Below are 14,752 nucleotides of genomic sequence, written 5' to 3' on the forward strand. Positions count from 1 at the left end.
ATTTAGCTGTCAGCCCTCCTGAATAAGGTCTACACAGCAGGCAGGCCTGTTTTGCACAATAAGAGCCAATTACTGATCCCTGTCCCCCCACTGTGGAAAGGTGTACACAGCTCCTAGAGGCAACTGCCACCCCCACATCTATTCCCACATTCAGAGTCACAAAGGGCAAGCTCGGTCTGCTTTCCACCCCCTCCCCCACAATGGCCCCCACTGCCCTGGGACACCATCCAAGCTCCTTAACTATTTCCAAGGCTGCAGGGGTCTGGCCAGCTGCCTGTTCCCCTCACCTCTGCCCCAGTCTCTTCGATCCAGAACTGTCTTCCCTCCATTTTATGGACCAGCCATCAACAGCTGTGCACTCCCTGTCTTGTCCCAACACAAGGGCAGCTTTCTCTGTCTGGAAGCCACCCCATCTCTCCTTCTCTTGGACCCATCTTCTCCTACCAGCCTCAGAGAATCACCACATCTTCCTGGAAACTTCCCCAGTGCCCTTTGCTCCAGCCTACCATGGGCCACCCCTCCTTGGGCGCCAGCATCATATCCCAAACTGTGGGCTCCTTGAGGGCCAGAGCTGTGTCTGTTCCTACTCCCCGTTCCACACAGAGCCGAACTGGCCCACGCACAGGGGAGAGGATGCCCTGGAGGTCACAGCTGGCTGCAGGGGCTGACCACACAGCCCGTCAGACCCCACCGATGGCCGTGACTTCAGACCAGTAAGCTGCAGGCTCGCAGACGTGACTTCCAACAGTAAGATCCTAACAGCTGAAGTTGGGTTCAGGGCTGGTACTCACTTTAGTGACTGTTAATCCTTCTCTTTCAGGAGGCAGAACCACTGTGGGAAAGGCCTTCATTTTCATTCCCTTTGCAGGCTGGGAGAGACCCGGCTTTCACCTGCCCAGTACTGAAATCGGGAGCCTGGCCACTGAGGCTGTGGTCCCTTCTGCCGGCAAGCCAAGACCAACCCCCCCTTCAGAGGGCCCTCCATCTCTGCCACCTGAAAGCCCGCCATCCTGCCAAAGGAGCCTGTGAGAAGCTGAGGCATTTCATTTCCTGCCCTGAGGGATAACAAGCCTGTGGGGAAACTCCAGTGCCCCTTTGTGGTCCCAATGGCAGGTCAGGTGCCAAGGACACACCCCACCCCAAAGACCCCCAGCTCGGCATGTGGGCGCGTTTTCTGTGTGACTGCGCCATCCACCCACCAGTCTCCCCTCACGGGCCTGCGCTCCTCTGTGGAAGCGGCTTCCTGCTCTCACAAGTGCCAGAGGCAAGGAGGAGGGTCTCCCCACACCCATCCCTGCAGGAAGTGCAGCCTCTGACCCCTCTGCGGTCACTGCCCGTCCCCATGGCCTTTGGCAAGGCTCATGAGATGCCACACGCTATGGCCCAGCCCAGCCTGGCCTGGGGCCCAGAAGCTCCTGAGGAGCCACAGAAACCCGTCCAGTTGATGCAGATGGGATCTTGGGGGATATGGTTCCTTCCTGTGCGGAGTAAATCCTGTGCCAGGAAGGGCCACGAACCAGCATTTGTCATTGTCACCGGGAGTCAAGCCCAGAGGTCTCACAGCAGAGGCCTCCAGGGGCACAGAGACACTGGCAGGACCCAGTAGGTCCTAACTGGAAAGCGTGCCCCTGCCCAGCTGCTCTGTAGGATAGCACGGAGTGAAGGGGGCCTTCAGGGACCGCCCCAGGACTGACACCTGAAAGACCAACAAGGACAAAGGGGAGGCGCCCAGGGACACTCCCCCTAGGTCGGCAAGCCCCAGAGCACCGGTCGCAGGAGCAGCTCACCCTCATGACTGCCCCATGGCCAGCCAGGACCCACATCCCATGCAGGAGCAGAGGAGAGACCCTCGGAGCTCCTCCAGGATGTCCTCTGGGAAGGGCTGTCCTCAGATTTTCAACCCCTCTACCATGGGTCAGCAACTCCTCATGCGTGTGACTCCTGGGCCCAGGAGCCAGCAACCCCGCACTGTGCAGACCCACCACCAGGCTCACCAGGGAGGCTTGGGGGGGTCCCTAGGGCTTAGAGAAGGTCCTGGTGAACCTGAAGCCCCCTCTGCCTACACCACATCTAAAGCCTGGCCTTGCACACCCCCCTCAGGATTTTAAGCATCTGCCCCACATCTTTTACCCTTCCTGTTCTCCCTGCCTTGGTTGCTCCCCTTCCTTCCCCCAGATGCCTCCCAGAAGCAGAGACACTGACCCTACAGCCTTTGGTTCATGGAATCTGATAGCACTGAACTGGAGAGGGAGGGCTGGATTTGGTTGATGCTGTGTCTGACGAGGCTTCACCCACAGCCTTGTCCAGAGGCAGACCGAGGACTCAGGGAGGGGGTCACCTCTTCCCCTGCTGCGGAAGCTGTCCTGGGCACCCTCTCTGTCAGGGCTGAGGCTCACCCATCGGGACCTCTCTTTCCTCGAACATCTGTGCATTTTAATATAACTTCCCAAAATATTACTCTGCAATTATTTCCAGAGACTTAAATGGGATCCCCAAATACATACAATTAAGACTAAAATTGTAATTTTAAATTAACTGCTATTTGAATAAACATAAAGCTTTCCCATCTCCAAGCCAAATGCAGACAACAACATCGCAATTAACCCTCAGACGCCACCCAACTCCTGGAAACAGTCCCTCTGGAACCCTCAGAGAGCCAAGATGCTCCTGAAAACAGGTGGAGCCCCCTCCACAAACTCTAGCAATAGTCCTTCTCTCAGCTTTGCAAAATCAGAGCGTTTCTCCAGCCACCTATTAAAGGAGCAGCAGTGCCCTGCTCACAGTGTGGCAATGGCTTGAACCTAAGGCTGCAGCACCAGGTCTCGGAGGGCAGGGGACAAGGGCACAAGACCACTCCTCACCCATCCTGCTTTATTGAGTGGAGGCAAGAGATGCCCTCTGACTCACGGTGCCCTTTAACTCTCTGTCCTCACCATAACCTCCTATTCGCAGCCCCCCCAAAAGTCCAGGAGTTCCAGAGTGACGGGCTTGGGGCTCTCTGTCCTGGGAGGCCACCAGCTGTGGGAGCACTGGCAGAGGTGACAAGCATGGCCACAACCACCATTGACAGATGACCCCTGACCACATACCCCAGCCAGTTTTCCCAATGCTCTGGCCCACAGGAGACCGGGACAAAGTCGGGGTGGTGGCGGAGAGCTTTTATTGGAGGGCTTCGCATCATCAAGAGGGGCAGGGGGCTCTGTTTACCTCTGGAGCAGGGCTTCTAGACCCTCGGAAGGACTTCTCTGTGTCCCCTGCATCTAGGGGACTGGCATATAAGTCTTATGAAAATCCACAGGCAGGAGGCCATGGCCAGAGTTGTCCCCCCAAGGGAGGAAGAGAAGTTGCTTCGGGAAGAGCAGCCAGCTGCCTGTGGGTGTGGGGCACGGCCAGCCCAGGGCACTGCCCAAGGAGCCAGGGGTAGTGAGGGATGGGGACACAAATGCCACGAGCAGGTGGAGCAGTCCCCGGCACCAGCCCAACGAGGCTTCGTAGGCATGAGTTATGAGTTCCCAGCAGCAGCATCTCGGGGAAGCCACACAAGTGCCCCTCAAGAGGATAGCTCAGAGCTCAACATCTACTGGGCCCCAAGCATGCCCAACAGCCTCTCTTAGGTCAGACTGCCCAGATACTGCACCTTTCGGGGCCCAACTCTGGCTAGCAGGGACAGAGCAAGAGAAGAGAGCAGAGCGTGCGTGCACGCGTGCGCACACACACACACACACACAACACACACACACACGGCCCTCCTTCCACTGCCGGCTTCCGAGACAGGCCAGGCTGCTGCAGCCATGTGGATGAAACTCCAGAGATTCTACAATTCCTCATTTGATGACTGAAATGAGATTCTAGGGCTGAAAGTGACCAGAGGAACATTTTATTGCCCTAGAACAACAGAAAGCTCTAGGACTTCCCTGCATGTTCAGTGGGGCGGGTTCGGAGAGACAGTGGGGTAAATATAAAGCAACGTCTCATTTGTTTCTTACCCAATGCACGCAACTCAACGTAGTGGGCACAGTGGCATCCGGCTCTGATGTCCCAGGTGGACACCAGCATTATCACACATTGGGTAGGAGACCTGAACATACCCTTCCCCAATGAAATTCCCCCGATGTCCTCTAGCGGAAAACTCCACATGGGCGGGACACATCCGTACTTTGGAAGGGTTTGGTTCAAACCCCATGGAGAACCACTGAAAATGTTGCCCCTGTCCCTCTGTGGGGCAGGACGCCCACGTCTACCACGGGCACAGACGTGGCCCACCCAGTGCCACAGCGTGGCGGTTGGCCCTACCGGCTCAGCACTGGCCTGGGTCAACCTCACAAGTGTAGCCTTCTTCTGGAAACATCCCCAACAGCAGCAGAGGCCACAGTGTATCACTGCCAGTCATTTCCACCCTGTATCCCAGGGGACGGAGGCCCCAGAGAGGTGGAAGGACATGGCCTCTGGGCGTCTGCATTGTGTAAAAAGAAAACCACAGGCCCAAAATGGCATCACTTAGGCCAAGTCACCAAAGAGGAGTTTAATATCTAACCTAATGGCAGTTTTCACCTCCTGCAAGAATGGGAATCTTACCCAGTCTGTGAGGAATGTTCTTTTTTTTTTTTTAATTTTATTTATTTATTTGTCAGAGAGAGAGAGAGCACACACACACAAGCAGGAAGAGAGGCAGACAGAGGGAGAAGCAGACTCCCCGCCGAGCAATGAGCCAGATATAGGACTCAATCCCAGGACCCTGGGATCACGACCTGAGCAGAAGGCAGCTGCTTAATGAAGAAGCCACCCAGGCATCTCCATGAAGGATGTTCTGATGGGCGTTCTGTGAAGTCATCTGTCACAGGGTCCTCTCCACCCTCAAAGGAAGTAAGATCACCTGCATGATAAGGCTCCCTACTCTTCCCCTTAGGGGAAGGTGACAGGCCAGAGAAAATCCCTTCTCTCCTTGCCCCACCCTCCTTCCTACAAAAACCCTGAATTTTGTACAGCTCCTCAGAGCTCCCCTCTCCTCGCTCGACTGGACGCATGCTGCCCGATTCACGAATCATTTCATGAAGACAGTCAGAGTGTTCTAGCGCACTCCGCTGGAATTTTGTTCTTGACAGCACCAACTTGGTTACATCCGCCCTTCTCCTAACTTCCTTTTATCCAGACATCAGTGGCCGATACTGTCCTTTCTGTAAATTAACTTTACTGCGAATGTCTTAACAGGGAGCAGGAGCAACCTTACCTGGAGTGAATGAGTGGCAGGGCCACACTGGCGCTCTACAAGAGCCCGTCTTTAGGAATCCCTATTCTCCCCCTTCCCCGACGGAATCAGGAAAACAGTGTTTCTTACAGTCGGCATGAAGAGCAGAACAATGGCGATGGTTTAAAAATGGGTTCGTGAGAACCGATGCCGGTGGCCAGATCGTCTGCAAGATGTGGAGCACGGGGGCAATTTTGCCCACAATGGGCAATCCCAAAAACAAAGTACTGGGAATGTAGGGGGGAGAAGGGTGAGGTGTGAGATTCATCCACAGCAAGAAGGCAAAACAGCTGGCCATTTAGAAGTGACGGGAGAAAAGCCACCTGCTTCTGTGCTGCCTGGCTGCCCAGGGAGCCTGGCTCCCAGCGCCACCATGAGAGCTCTTGGAAAGAGCCCCCCTTCTAGGTTTGGGGATGAGAGGGAACAGACTGACGAAGTTCTGATCTTCCAGGTTTTATGTTCTCATGAGGAAAACAGGCCCCAAAATGAGTGAACTATCAAAGTATGTAATTCCAGGTGGTGACAAGAGTCATGAGGAAAACGGAAGCTGGGGAAGGGCTGGGTTTCAGCTCCAGTTTGTAAAGAGCTTAGAAGTGGTCACTGCATCTTTACAATAAGAAAGAGCTGGACGAACTGAACACCAAGGACTTTTCTTGGACCCCTCAGTGAACAGAGCTTGCAGCCTGCCCCCTGAAATCTGAAGGACCAATAAACATCTCTTGGCTCTGGCAGAGGGAGGAGGAAGTAACCACGATGAAATACACCCAGAATGTTCTCCGTGACAAAGGTCTGCTGTCCACGGGGATAGACTCAGCCAGAACCTTGTATCAGAGCCACTGTGGAAAGGTGGTCCGCTCACGGCAGTCCCCTGACCTCCCTGTCTCACCTGAGGGGGTTGGAAGAGCAAAGTGAGAAGAAACTCCCAGACCTGAAGGCACACAGCCCCACCTAAAGATGGAGCATTTATCCTGGTATTACAGAATGCTTCCCCTGCCCCACACCTCTCCACCACGCCACAAGGCTTCAGTAGGACACCAGAGGGTGACGGCTCAAATTGCTGCTGAGTCCCTGCCCAGCAGGGCCAAGGGAAGGCCAAAGTCAAAGGGGAGGACACAAAACCAAGGAGGATTCTGATGCCTCCAGCACCTACAGTTGCAGGAGACCTGACACCCCAGCCCCTAATGAGATTTACGTAATCCTTACACGAAAGGCTTATGACCTCAGTTCATGTTTTCCAACAGAAAATGCCTGGCTTTCGACAAATTATAACGCATGATGAAAACCAAATCGATCAATCAATAAATATGAATATAAATATAACTAGATCTATTTTTTCAATCCCACATTTAAAACCAATAACGCAAGCCTTATGACCAAATTCAGGTATGACATAGATTTTGAAATTATCACACTGGGAAAGTAAAATAACTATGATTAATATGTTAAGAGTTCCAGTGGGGAAAACAGACAATAGGGAAGAACAGACTAATAATGTAAACAGAAGGATGGAAAGTCTAAGAATCAAAAAGAGATGCTAGATTTTATTTATTTATTTGAGACGAGGAGAGAGAGAAAGAAAGAAGGGGGAGAGAGAGAGGGAGGATCTTAAGCAGGCTCCAGGCCCAGTGCAGAGCCCACTGCGGGGCTGGATCTCAGGACCCTGAAATCATGACCTGAGCTAAAATCAAGAGCCAGACACTTAACGGATGGAGCCACCCAAGCACCCAGATGCTAGAAAAAAAAAAATTTTTTTTTTTTTTAAAAAGAACCTGTAGAAGCATGCGGGTGGCTCTGTCAGTTGAGCATGTGACTCTTGGTTTTAGCTCAGGCCATGATCTCAGATTCCTGAGATGGAGCCTTGCATCAGGCTACATGCTCCACTGGGAGTCTACTTAGCTGTCTCCCTCTGCTCCTCCCCTTGTTTTCTCTGGAATAAATAAACTCTTAAAAGGGGGGCGGCTAGATGGCTCAGTGGGTTAAAGCCTCTGCCTTCGGCTCGGGTCATGATCCTGGGGTCCTGGGATCGAGCCCCGTATTGGGCTCTCTGCTCAGCAGGGAGCCTGCTTCCCTTCCTCTGTCTGCTGCTCTGCCTACTTGTGATCTCTGTCTGTCAAATAAATAAATAAAATCTTTAAGAAAAAAAAAGAAAAGAAAAGAACCTGTAATAGAAATGAAGAATGCCCTTGAAAATAAAGAATACTCATCAGTAGATTCAAGAAGGCTGAGGAAGAAATCAGTGAGCTTGAAGATAGATCATTAGAAACTTTCCCAAATGAAGTGCAAAGAGAAAAAAAGAACGGGAGTTAGGAGTAGCATCCAAGAGCTGCGGGACAATATCAAGAGATTATAACATGTGTGTACTTAGAATATCAAGAGGAGTCAAAAGAAATAATGGAGAAGGAAAATATTTGCAAAATATTTTTTCAAAGGGGTACCTGTGTGGCTCAGTGGGTTAAAGCCCCTGCCTTTGGCTCAGGTCATGATCCCAGGGTCCTGGGATCGAGCCCCAAATCGGGCTCTCTGCTCAGCAGGGAGCCTGCTTCCTCCTCTCTCTGCCTGCTTCTCTGTGACCTCCGTCTGCCAAATATATAAATAAAATCTTTTAAAAAAATTTTTTTCTCAAAAGTTTTCCAAAATTAATAACAGCAAGCCACATATCCAGGAGGCTCAAAAAATACCGAACAGAATAAATACTTAAAAAAGGAAAAGAAAAAGAACCAACATCAAAACAAAACAAAAAAATATCTATGCAAACTGCAAAAAAAAGAGAGAGAGAGAGAGAAGAGAGAGAAAGAGGAAATCATGAGAGAAGCCAGAAGAAAGTGGGAAAATACTCTATCTATAGAGGAACAGCGGACTTCTCCTCATGAAACCGTATCAGAGCAGATAAAAACACCAGACCCAACTATATGCTGTCTACAAGAAACCCATTTTAAATATAAAGATTCTGCTAGGTTAAAAGACAAGAAATGGAGAAAGATACACCATGCTAATGCCAATTAAAAGAAAATCGGGAGTGCCAATATTAATTTCAGACACAGCAGACTTTAGAACAAAGAAAATCATCATGGATAGAAAGAGGGGGCAATTACATAATGATATATAATTCTATTCAATTTTTCAGGGATATATTCTAATCCTAAAATAAAATAATATAAAAACAGAGAAGGAGGCAAACCATAAGAGACTCCTCTAAGTACAGAGAACAAACTGAGGGTTGGAGGAGGGAACGTGGGTCGGGGGATGGGCATGAAGGAGAGCTCTTGTTGTGATGAGCACTAGGTGTTCTATGTAAGTGACGAATCGCTAAATTCTACTCCTAAAACCAATACTGCACTGTATGTTAACTAACTTGAATTTAAATTTTAAACAGGAGATATTACCATCATAAACTGCTATGCACCTAACAACAGAGTATTAAAATATATGAGGCAAAACCTGACAGAACTGAAAAGAGAGACAGATCCACTATTATAATTGGAGACTTCACCATCCTCTGTCAGTAACTGATATAACAAGCAGGCAGAAAACCAACAAGGATAGTTCACTTGCACAGCACCATCAATCAACCGCATCTAATTGACATTTATAGAATATTCTAATGACAGCAAAATACACATTCTTCTCAAGCTTGCATGGAACATTCACCCAAGTGTCTTAATCCACTGGGCTGCTATAACAAAATACCACAGACTAGGAGGCTTACAAACAACAATCTTTTATTTCTCCCAGTTCTAGGAGCTGAAAGTCGTAGACCATGGAGCCAGCATGGTCAGAGGCGGGTTCCCCTCTGGGGCTCAGATTTCTCAGTGTATCCTCATACGGCAGAGCTCTGTGAGGCCTCTTCTATAAGGGTACTACTTACACCACCATGAAGGCTCTGCCTAATCACCTCCCAAAGGTCCCAACCCCAGGCCCCAGTACCATCACCTTGCAGGGTAGGACTTCAACAAAGGACTTTGCAAGGGGCTTGCTGGGGGTGGGGGGAGGGGAGGGCAGATAGAAACATTATGATCAGAGCACTGAAACAGACCACACTTGGGGCCATAAAACACACTTTAATATATATATATTTTTTAAATAGAAATCATAGGGGCGCCTGGGTGTCTCAGTGGGTTAAAGCCTCTGCCTTCGGATCAGGTCATGATCCCAGATCCTGGGATCGAGCCCCGCATCATGCTCTCTGCTCAACAGGAGCCTGCATCCCCCTCTCTCTCTGCCTGCCTCTCTGCCTACTTGTGATCTCTGTTTGTCAAATAAATAAATAAAATCTTTTTTAAAAAATAAAATAAATAGAAATCACAAACAATTTCCATAGACTAGAATGGAATTAAAAATCAACAGGAGGATAGACGAAATCCCCAAATAACCCAAAAATCTAGCAACACAATTCTAAATAACACATGGGTCAATGAGGAAGTATCAGTAAATTTTTAGAATTTTTTTTGTACTAAATGAAAATAGGATTGGTCAAAATTTGTAGAATGTAGCAAAAGTGGTGTTTAGAGAAAAAAAAATGTATCACATTAAATGTATCTGTTAGAAAAGAAGATCTAAATTCAGTAACCTAAGCTTTTACCTTAGGCAGCAAGATGAAGAACAAGTGTAAGCCTAAATTAAGCACAAGAAATACAGCAAAAGAGCGTAAATCAATGAAATTGAAAATAGGAGGATGATAGGAAAAAAAAAATGAACACACCAAAATTCTGGGGGGTTCTGACCAAGCTGCACAAGAAAAAGGAGAGAAGACACAAATTACTAATACGGGAAATGAAAGAAATACTGATCCCATGGACATTAAAGGGGTAATGAAAGAATACACCAAAGAACTCTATGCCTCCACATTTGATAATTTAGATAAAATGTGCCAATTTCTTAAAAGATATAAACTACCAAATTCAAACAAGGAGAAAGACAAAGTGAACAATTATTTTTATTAAAGAAATTAAATCAATAATTAAGAACTTTCTCTAGGGGCGCCTGGGTGGCTCAGTGGTTAAAGCCTCTGCCTTTGGCTCAGGTCATAATCCCAGGGGCCTGGGTCAAGCCCCGCATTGGAGTCTGCTCGGCAGGGACCCTGCTTCCCCCTCTCTCTCTCTGCCTGCCTCTCTGCCTACTTGTGATCTCTGTCTGTCAAATAAATAAATAAAATCTTTAAAAAAAAAAAATCACTGGGCCCAGATGACTTCTGTCATGAAGTCTATCAAATATTTAAGGAAGGTAGGATATCAATTTTCTATAATCTACTTCAGAAATTAGAAAAGGAAGGGATGAGGCATCTGGGTAGCTCAACTGGTTAAGTGTCCAACTCTTTGTGTTGGCTCAGGTCATGATCTCAGGGTTGTAAGATCAAGCCCCATGTCAGGCTCTTTATTCTGTGGGGACTCTGCCTAAGATTCTCTCCCTGTGCCCCGCTCTCCACCTTGCATGCACACATGAACTCACTGGCTCTCTCTCCCTAAAAAAAAAAAAAAAGGAAAAAAAGAAAATAAAGGAATACTTCCTGAATTATGAAGCCAGTAAGACCCTAACATCAAAACCAGATAATTACAAGAAAACTACGGACCAGTATCTCTCATGAACACCCTTAAAAATCCTCACCAAAATATTAGCAAATAGGATCCAACAATGTATGCAAAGAATTATACACCACAACCAAGTGACATGTCTTCCCAGAATGCAATGTTGGTTCAACATGAGAAAAGCAATTAATGTAACACAGACTAAAGAAGAAAAAAAAACACAATTGTATTAATTGATGCAAAAAAAGTATCTGACAAAAATCCAACACCAATTCTCAATTTAAAAAGAAACATTCACCACATTAGTGATAGAGACTATCTTTAGCTTGACAAAGGGAAATAAAGTCAAAACCACAGTAAGTACCACTTCACACCCATATGGTTGGCCATAACTTAAAAAAAGAAAGAAAGAAAGAAAGAAATGTTGGTAAGGATGAGGAAAACCGGAACCCTCAAATACTGCTGGTGAGAATGTAAAATAAGACAGTAGTTGTGGAAAACAGTTTGGTTTTCAAAATTACAACATGATCTAGCAATTCCAGTCCTAGGTTTATACACAAAAGAACTGGAAACACATATTCAAACATCCTGGGACCCTGATGGCTGCACTTGCAGGGAGAGCCACTCCCCTGACAGGAATGGGGGCTGCCTCAGAGGCAACACAGTACCCCCCAGAACACCAGGGCAGCAGAAAGGGACCTGGCAGGTCTGACAGAGGAGACAGGGTCATAGGAAATACAGTCTACTGTATTTCTAGGCATGTCCTGTACTCCTTCCCATCTTTCTCCACAAAATGAAGGTAAACTTATGGGGTGCCTGAATGGCTCTGCTGGTTAAGCATCTGCCTTCAGCTCAGGTCATGGTCCCGGGATCCTGGGATCCAGCCCCGTGTTGGGCTCCCTGTTCAGCGGGGAGCTTGCTTCTCCTCTGCCTCTGCCTGCCGCTCCCCCTGCTTGTGCTCTCTCTTGCATGTGCTCTCTCTCAAATAAACAAACAAAACCTTTAAAGATGTTTTTTTTTTTTAAATGAAGGTAAACTTGAAAAAAAAAAAAGGAAAACAATGAAAAATTTTCATGTCACCACACTTAAGGTTTCATTAGGCAGAGGTGGGGGCAACAAGACACATAGCTGTTTTCCCAGCTTCCATTCAGCACATGAGCTGAGGTGTCGATGCCAACAGCTCGGCGCGGGGGGGGGGGGGGGGGGCAGCACAGCAGTGACAACCACAGGTCCTACTCACTCAGAGTCGCCAGGCCCCAGAGGACTCTCAGCCATCCGCAGGACGGTCCTGGCCTCAGAGGCTGGCGTGCCCACCCGGGATTCAGCAAAGCTTCAAGCTTCTGGAGACTGGAACGAAAGAGAACACAAACAGGACATCAGTGGGCTGCGGGCAGGCTGCTCATCGATGCACACACGGGCGTTCTAGCTGAGCGACGGGCCACACGTTAAAAAGAGAGGCTAACCGCACCCTGCATCGAAGGGTTAAAAGCGGCTCAGATGGAGAGGATGTGGAGAAAGGGGAACCCTCTTCCACTGCTGGTGGGAATGCAAGTTGGTGCAGCCACTTTGGAGAACAGTGTGGAGATTCCTCAAGAAATTAAAAATAGAACTTCCCTATGACCCTGCAATTGCACTCCTGGGTATTTACCCCAAAGATACAGATGTCGTGAAAAGAAGGGCCATCTGTACCCCGATGTTTATAGCAGCAATGGCCATGGTTGCCAAACTGTGGAAAGAACCAAGATGCCCTTCAACGGATGAATGGATAAGGAAGATGTGATCCATATACACTATGGAGTATTATGCCTCCATCAGAAAGGACGAATACCCAACTTTGGAGCAACATGGACGGGACTGGAAGAGATTATGCTGAGTGAAATAAGTCAAGCAGAGAGAGTCAATTATCATATGGTTTCACTTACTTGTGGAGCATAAGGAATAACACGGAGGACATGGGGAGAAGGAAAGGAAAAGTGAATTAGGGGAAATTGAAAGGAGAGACGAACCATGAGAGATTGTGGACTCTGAGCAACAAACAGGTTTTAGAGAGAAGGTGGGTGGAGGGTTGGGTGAGCCTGGTGATGGGTAATAAGGAGGGCACGGATTGCATGGAGCACTGGGTGTGATGCATGAACAGTGAATCTTGGAACACTGAAAAAATAAAGAAAGAAAAAATAAAAGAATTTTTTTAAAGCGGCTCAGAACTGCAGGGTCAGAACTCTGGGGTTCTGCAGAACAGCCAAAAACTGAAAATCAGAGTTGCGAGTAGATCGTGAGCCTCTCCAGGTTTCCAAGTGATGCCTCCTGTTCGTTCCCCAAGGTCAGCAAGCACAGAGAGCTAACGACTTGAGGCCACCAGCAGCCAGGCCTCCACCGGAGAGAGCAGGGAATGTATTTCTCTAATCCTTTTGGAGGAAGGTGTGGGAAACCCTGTGGCATTAATATTGCAGGTTTCACTTGCTCCAACAGGTAATGAAGTCCATTCTTTAAGGTCCTGTTCCCAGTTTGTTTTCCCAAGATGCAAAATGTGATACAAGATACAGAGCTCAGTGTCATTTGCATTATCATCTTACAATGATGTGTGACACACGTAGGGGGACATTCTACAAAAGACACTAACCCAAGCCTTTTCAAAGAAAGGCGACCGTATGGACGCGTGGGTGCACAGTGCAAGCCATTCCCTGTGCAAGTGGCGTCATTTCCGCCCTGACGCCCTGGGGATGCCGGCGCTCAGCCGGCGGCCTGCACACCAGGGCCACCACGGCGTGGGCCGTTGCCTGGATCTCTGCATGGAGCCCAAGTACTGAGAGACAGCCTGACTCACATCCTAACTCTGTCCCATACAGCACGGAAAGACAAAGGAAACCCATCCATGCCTCAGTTTCCCTACTTCAGAGGAGGAGGGGAGCACTGAGATATTGGGCTTCAGGCCCCACCTCCAGCACCAGCACCTTGGTCTCCCTACCATGGTGATCGAAGGCACTGACCCCCATGTCTTAAGCTTTAATGTTGATGGCACCCGCCGTGTTCCCTGCCCATGAAACAGGCCACCCAACTGAAGGTCTCCGAAGTCTTAACATGGATCCCGCACCCCCGACCATGGGCCCACTCCAATACCAGTGGGCAAAAGCACCACTGTCTGTGCAGATAACACTCTGGCCCAACCACTCCTGCACCAGCACCCAGCTACAGCCAGGGACACCAAGGGGGTGTGTGGAGGTATGGTACTCCAGGACACGGCACTGATTCTGGACTGCGGCATGCAAGGCAGCCAAGCTTCCAGGCCTGAGCCTTCATCATGCCCCAAGCCCCCCTGCCACTGGTACTTCACCCCTTTCATGCCAGTGTTCGAGTCATTCCATTTTTGGTTCCTCCAGAATCGTACTGACAAACTCCTATTCATTCTTCAAAACCCAATGGGGAAAGGCATCCCTGAGCTTCAGCAGTAAGAACACTCTTCTCAGCTTGGCCTGTTGCTGTAGCTTTCATTCCCAACCCTATCCCCTGATCCCTCTAGGAGCCCACCTGGCGTCCTGAAGGCAGCATTCCAGAGACTGCAAACAAAGGACCCGGGCCTCAAACATAACCTTAAAGAAAGGGGAGGGTTAACGCAAGACACTACATAGACGGGGAAAGGACTCTGAACAGGAGTGCTGAGCTGGGGTCACAGACACCAGCTGCAGCAGAAGGGAAGTAAGAAAACCGGCGACTGAAGACCATACGGAGCACCTACCCACCACCAAGATCAGAGGCCCATGATAAGTCACAGGCAAATGGGGCCACCAAAAGCTTCTCACTATAGAAGGGGGTTACCAGATTGGTTAGAGGCAAGACAACCTGGGAGGTGTGGGGCTCATTCAGGAGCCCCCAGAAGGAATGCGAAGTCCCTTGGGGAGAAGAAAGAGGCTCGACACTACACTGAGCCCCTCCAAAGGCTATGTGGATGGCGCTATTCAGAAGGGATTCACAACACAGAAAAGCTCCT

General features: G+C 49.0%; 1 protein-coding gene across 4 annotated transcripts in view; it reads right to left on the reverse strand.

Moving 5' to 3' along the window:
- Positions 1-14,752, reverse strand: part of APBA2 (amyloid beta precursor protein binding family A member 2) — a 243,712-nt gene that overhangs the window by 185,404 nt on the left and 43,556 nt on the right. For all 4 annotated transcript variants that reach the window (XM_032342243.1, XM_032342242.1, XM_032342245.1 and 1 more), the window contains exon 2: positions 12,008-12,114. The gene's annotated coding sequence lies outside the window, so the exon portion shown is untranslated. The remainder of the gene's footprint in view (positions 1-12,007; positions 12,115-14,752) is intronic.

This window comes from Mustela erminea, chromosome 5 (assembly GCF_009829155.1).
Source record: "Mustela erminea isolate mMusErm1 chromosome 5, mMusErm1.Pri, whole genome shotgun sequence".
NCBI lineage: Eukaryota > Metazoa > Chordata > Mammalia > Carnivora > Mustelidae > Mustela > Mustela erminea.